We start from the raw sequence: 6,459 nt of genomic DNA, 5'->3' as shown, positions 1-6,459 counted from the left end.
CTCCCTCCGAAAAAGAAATGCCCGGCATTGAAAATTGCTTTATACGCGCAACGCAATAAGGAACGGAATCAGGAGTTTTCTACATAAGTTGAAAGTCGTGGTAGCCATGCCATCGTAGCTTTTCTCCTCAAACCACCTTCCTGGATCGGCCAAAGTTCCAGGTCATTCCAGCCGGTCCCGTAGCTCAGTCGGTAGAGCCGGTTGGACTCCGCGTGGTGAGAGCACGCGTTCCCGGTTATAACAGTCCGGGTTCAAAGCGCGACGTGCGCTTGACGTTTACGGGCCTCCTGACAAGTAGGTAGGTATGGTTGCGGTTGGTGGCAGCTGCCGTACTCGTAGCCAGGTTAACCCTATTAGTGGCATTAGTTGTTTTTATCCACCCCTCAGGTTTTTCGGGAATATCTCCGAAACCGCTGAAGCTACGATGCTGAAATTTTCTGACTTTTCCTAAAACTAAATTGGGCACATTCCCTGAAAATTTCAAGTTCATAACTTTACCAGGGGCGGCTCCAGAGCACTGGGAATTGGGGGTCCTATTCGTGAAGCGAGTCATTTGGGCGAAGATCACGGTGCTGCACCAGTTTTACGAACAGTGAATGAAAGGTATCATGTGATAACATATACAAAGTTATTGTGCATCCTCTTTTGACACGTTTTTGCTATAATAGGCGGATCCAGGCGTCCAAAAAGGGGGGTTATTTTTTACCTCCCAACATAGGTGCCCTGACACCGCCTATGCATGACCAATACAATTTTAGTCGTTCTCTCATAAGAAAATTGTAACATAACAAGACCATTGCCACCTTTTTTAGAAACAGTACCAACAAAAACCTTATTTACTATACTTTTTGTGTACCCCCAATCTCAATGATCTGTATCCGCCTATGATTTTTGAAAATGCATATTTTTAGGATCCATGTGAATTCCTGGTTCATTCTCTATCGATCGGCAAAAGTTGCGTTAGGATTGGTTCAGAAACCTGGCCGTGATCAACAGTCTAAAATGTATCTGCAATTTGCCCGTTTTTACCCCCCTCTTCCCCCTATTGACATTTTTTAATTTTTTTTTTTTAGAAATGTAGATCTCGTTGAGCCAAATCGAATGCCGTTTGAATTTTGAAAATCGGCCGGTTAGATCTCGAGATATCAAGGGGGGTCGTAAACAGCCCCCCCCCCCTGCCACTAATATGGGGTAGCCAGGAGCCTGCCACTAATAGGGTTAAGTCAGTAAGGGGACCGGCCGTGTGCGGCTATGTGCGCACGTTAACCCTCGCCCGTAAACGGCGATCTGCCACCTTCGCCCATGCAGGGGGGGGGGGGGGGTTGGTGCGACCCCCCTTGGCGTTTGAAAACGGAGCGTCGTAGAGCTTAGCGGAAAAGACCAACGGATTGCTCTCGCCGAGATCTCGCGATTGGTGGTATATTTTTTGGTCCTAGGTCAACATTTGACCTACTTTTGACCGGTCAAAGGTCAAATTTTCGGAAAAATAGACTTTTTTCAACTTTCCGCGGCGATTGCGGCAAAACGGTGGGAGATATCGACTTGAAACCTTCACTATCGTGTTCCTTGATCAATTCTCTATCGTTTGGTATGTATTTCGTTTCCCTATCTCTAAAAATGGCGCGTTGGGAGCGCCGGAAGTCGGCAAGGTCACAGTCGGCGGCAGAAATTCGAAAAATCAAAATTTTAATTTTTGAAATCTGATTGTATTTTTGGATTTGGAAGGTCCATTTGCTCCCTATAGAAGCTAATATTGCTGCATATTCCCATTGAGGTGACAAAAATTAGCAAAATAGTGGTTCGGGCGCTTTTCAAAAATAGTACCGGACGCTGTTACTCTTGTGACGTCATAGCTCCGTGACCTGACCTGACCCGGTCAAGTTTCTTATACCATATGATAGCCAATACTTGCCCCAACATGCATGGGAAGTTTCATCACGATCCATCAACCGATGTCCGTACCACCGGCAGGAAACCTCGGGCGTTGGCACTCAGTTTGTGAAAATCCGGCCGGAGGCTGTTCCCTTTGTGACGTCATAACTCCGTGACCTGACATGACCCGGTCAAATTTTTTTTATCAAAAGATGCGCAAGGTTTGCCCCATAAGGCCGCCGTTTTTGCACTATTTCCGAAAAACCTCAGGGGGGGGTTGCACCAACCCCCCCCCCTACATGGGCGAGGGTTAAACTTTGGAATCTAAATTCTGCCATAGAACCGGAATTGCGCGATCGGGAGGGTAGAGGGCAGGGTCAACGCAACAATTTTCGCTTAGTGGGAGCTCTGTCCTTGTGAATCCTTCCATTCAAAAGGTTCGGACTAAATTTATAAAAAAAAAATACTGCTAATAATTATATTGCATATCAACAGATGATCGCTGGTGGTGGCGAGAAATGCCAAAAGACGGCGGCATGGATGCCCAACACAAAGCGGCTGTGCGGAATACGGCTCTGCCGAACGGAATCAACAAATATGACCGGACGAGTGACTATCAAAACGTTAGAGGTATTCCAGCAAGGGCTATAGATAGAGACCCTGTCAGACGAAGCCATTCGTGCCTTTCTATGTAGTTGCGCTGCTACAGACAAGATCGATGCTTAAATTGTAACGAACTGCTTAAACGTCAACACATTACAGCAAACAAAAGGCACTCATTCATCGTCAGCATCATCGCCCATAAAATGACGGCACTGTGCGCCTCATGACGTCTATCACTTGTCATTTATCACCAGGGTGTAACTGCAAACACGCTGGACTCTAACTAGAGGTGGCAAAATGTGGACCCGAGGACCCGGTCCAAAGAACCAGTCTGGACCCATATGGGTCCAGACCGGTTCCTGGAAATTTTATGACGGGTCCAACCGGGTACTACCATAAACTATACATCTTGCACACTACACATTATTGCAAAATATGAAGTGAATGAAGTGAATGTTTCTTTGCACACAGTAGCTCATGAGTATTCCCAGTGGGAAATAGGCTGTTCTACATGATGCAACTAATGATACCTACAAGTAGTTCGATAGGCGTTATCACAAGTGTATTCGCGGTCATTGGGGCGACGTAAGAAAAGAAGAAAACAACTGGCCCCAAGAACTTTAAATTATCAGTTAGCATGCATCTTTTCCTTGATCTGTAGATAATTTACCATTAATTGCTGGAGAAAATTGCATTTAAAATCTTCCATCTATGTTTTTTCATCGTTTGCACAATATGTTCTTTTTTAAAATAGAAACACTAATTAGAAATAGTTCCCGCATCATCAAGAACAATAGGGAAGGCTTGAAGTGAATACAATAATCTTAACGGTGTTGTAATCTATGTGAAGACACTTCTAAAATTGCCTGTAGAAATATTGAAGGCAAAAGTTCAACCTTTTCACAAGACGGATGTCTATAAACCTATTCAACGTGTGACAACTCAGCCGGTATTTCGTCGCCTACAGCCCAGCTTTCCCTAGTGACCGATAGAGGCGCTGCTATCGATGTCCGCCCGTGCCGCCTAACGTTGTATTAACTGACTTTTGGGGAACGGGTCCAACTGGTTCCGATTCCAACTAAGGCCGGGTCCGACTGGTTCCAGAAATGTCCAGCCGGGTCTGGTTCGAGTCTGGTTCCCAAATTTTTTTTCTTTTGCCACCTCTAACTCCAACACCAATTTGCCGGCCTCCCATCACCGGGCCCTCGCTCACCTCACTCAGCGCACGACTCACTCACTCGTTTCACTCACTCACCTCACTCCTCACCCACTGCCGAGGAATCTAACTCACTCAGTGAGGCACCAAAAAGGTCATTTCCAAAATCACTTATCCACCTGGGTGCCGTCTAAAACTATTGGCACCGCTGGTGTGTCACTGACACTGTGTAAGTTTTGTGATAAAAACAAACACTTGGGTTTGATGTTTATATTTATCCCGGACCACAGACAGTGGCTAGGTATGCCTAACTAGCCCGTACAGTGTACACGTGCATTTGAGAAGAGCCGAAAGTATTGAGCTACGTTAGCCTGATAGATAAAACAGGTTCAGATGTGGTTCAACATTTACCTATTGCATGCGCTTGCTTGCTACGAGGGTAACTTAACCCGGCAGGCGGTGGGCCTCCCGGCCACCTTCCGCGCGGTGGGAGGGGGGTGGGGATTTTTTTTGCCCCCCCCCCCCGTATCTCCGAAACTACTAGACAAATCCGGAAAATTCAAACAGTGTTCGATAGTCCTGTCAAATTTGTCAAGGGAAACCAAATTTCATTGACCTCGGGGTCACCGATGACGTCACAGGTCAGGTCAAAGATAAAATGTTTCACCGTTCACGGGGCTTCTAGGGAAAGCGCTATAACACCGAGTAAAACGCATTTTGCCGAAAATCAGCGATAGGGCGTCAGTTGTCTAGTACATATGTTGCTATTAGAGGTCACTGGTCATACCAGGTCAGGTCACAGGTCAGGTCACCAAGGGTCACCACATGAACCCAACTTTACTAAGGTTGTGCGATGCATGTTTTATGGCCAGTTTTTCATTTACAACTCAATGGTGTTGGTTATAAGACCATCAGGTACGGTTTAGGTCACTTTCTGGTGAAGGACAGGTCAAGGTCAGGTCAAAAAAGGTCAAATTTCAAAGTTAATATTTTGCTTAAAATCGGTATTGATTCGATGCAGCTTGTCACGGAGAGTCTAATGATGGTCTTTGTTTTGCGCTACGAGGTCTAGAATTGCCAAAAATTGAGTTTGAAAATTTGACGTCATCAATTTTGAACAGTTTTTTCGCTATAACTTGGCCAAAAAAAGAGGTATCGATCTCAAATTTGGTATGTAGATAGAAGGCTGTAGGGACTATCACAAGTCTTCCGTTTTTTCGTAATTAAAAAAACTTTTTGGATTTTTCGGCTATTATATTCAAAAAATCTATTTTTTGATTTTTGGGGATCAAAATCCAAACATTTCAAAAATATGAGATGTCAGTTTTGTAGCCCTCTAAATTCTACACCTTTTATGGCTGAAACATTTTTCTGTATCTCTAAAGCTGTAGGCCTGACAGCTCTTCTCGCGAAACCTTTTTTCATAGGCGTAGGAACAGGGGGGGGCCAGGTGGGCAAGTGCCCACCCACTTTTCGAGGTGGGGGGGCCAACCATGTGTTTTGGCCCACCCACTTTTTACTCGAGGCCCCTCGTCTCGATTTGAGAGGACGTCGTCACCTTCCAGAATAAACAAACTCGGTAAAAATAAGTTCCACGAATCCCCACGCACGGACTCCAAGGGGCCGTGATGGATCCAACGAGGCCCTCTGTTCATCTTGTCAGTCGAAGCCCCTGAGACTGATGGCCTGAGAGGCCCTAGTGGATCTGAGGAGGCCCTAATATACACACTGGTCTGGGGAGGCCCCTGACACTGGCGGTCTGGGAGGCCCCTCTATCCACACTAGTCAGACGTCTGAGACTGGTGGTCTGGGAGGCCCCTCCATCCACACTAGTCAGAATAGGCCCCTGACACTGGCGATCTAGCCGAGGCCCCCTACCCTCACTAGTCAGAGGAGGCCCCTCTATCCTCAATAGTCAGAAGAGGCCCCTGAGACTGATGGTCTAAGAGGCCTATCCCAGTGGCGCGGGAACCGGGGGGGGGCTAGGGGGGGCTGAGCCCCTCCAACTTTTCGGCTGGGGGGGGCTCGTAATGTATTTGAGCCCCCCCAGCTGGAGGAATCGAAATCGGAAATCTACCAACACAACTTCATAGATTCATACATAGGCGCGGGAACCGGGGGAGAGGGCAGTGGGGGAAGCTTGCCCTCACAACTCTGGGGCCGTGGGGGCGGTGCCTCACAACTTTTCATGAGGCCAGGAACCGTTGGGGCAGCTTGTCCTCCCCAAATTAGGGGTTGTGAGTCACAAAGGAAGAAAGCATGTGAGTGAAAAATCTACCTATTTTACTGACTCGGCAACTCATTTGGCAGCTTAAAACCTTTATTCCAGGTTGCCAAAACGGTAGTTTCTTCACTCAGCTGAGACGGAATACCTCACTTTTTTTGCAAATATTTTCTTCTTTTTTTCGTTGAAAAGGCCAAGGTCTGAAAAATAAGTGGCCTAAAACCGATGAGAAAACTAGATTTGGGGGTACCCTAGGTTGATCTCTATGATGGTTCAGCCCCCCCAGTCTGGAAGAAGTTCCCGCGCCACTGGGCCCTATCCATCTACACTGTAGTCAGAGGAGGCCCCTGAGACTGATGACCTGAGAGGCCCTTATAATCACACCAGGCAGAAGAGGCCCATGAGACTGATGGACTGAGAGGCCCTTCTATTCATACTGGCCACAGGAGACCCCCAAAACTTTCGGTCTGGGAGGTCCTCAATCCGGCACCAGTCAGAAGAGTCCCCTGAGACTGATGGCCTGGGAAGCCCTGATATTCACACTAGGCAGAGGAGGCCCCTGAGATTGATGGTATGAGAGGCCCTCATATTCACACCAGTCAGA

The sequence above is a fragment of the Amphibalanus amphitrite genome, unplaced genomic scaffold (assembly GCF_019059575.1).
Source record: "Amphibalanus amphitrite isolate SeventyFive unplaced genomic scaffold, NRLGWU_Aamphi_draft 001649F_arrow, whole genome shotgun sequence".
Lineage (NCBI taxonomy): Eukaryota > Metazoa > Arthropoda > Thecostraca > Balanomorpha > Balanidae > Amphibalanus > Amphibalanus amphitrite.
This window is presented reverse-complemented; position numbering follows the sequence as displayed.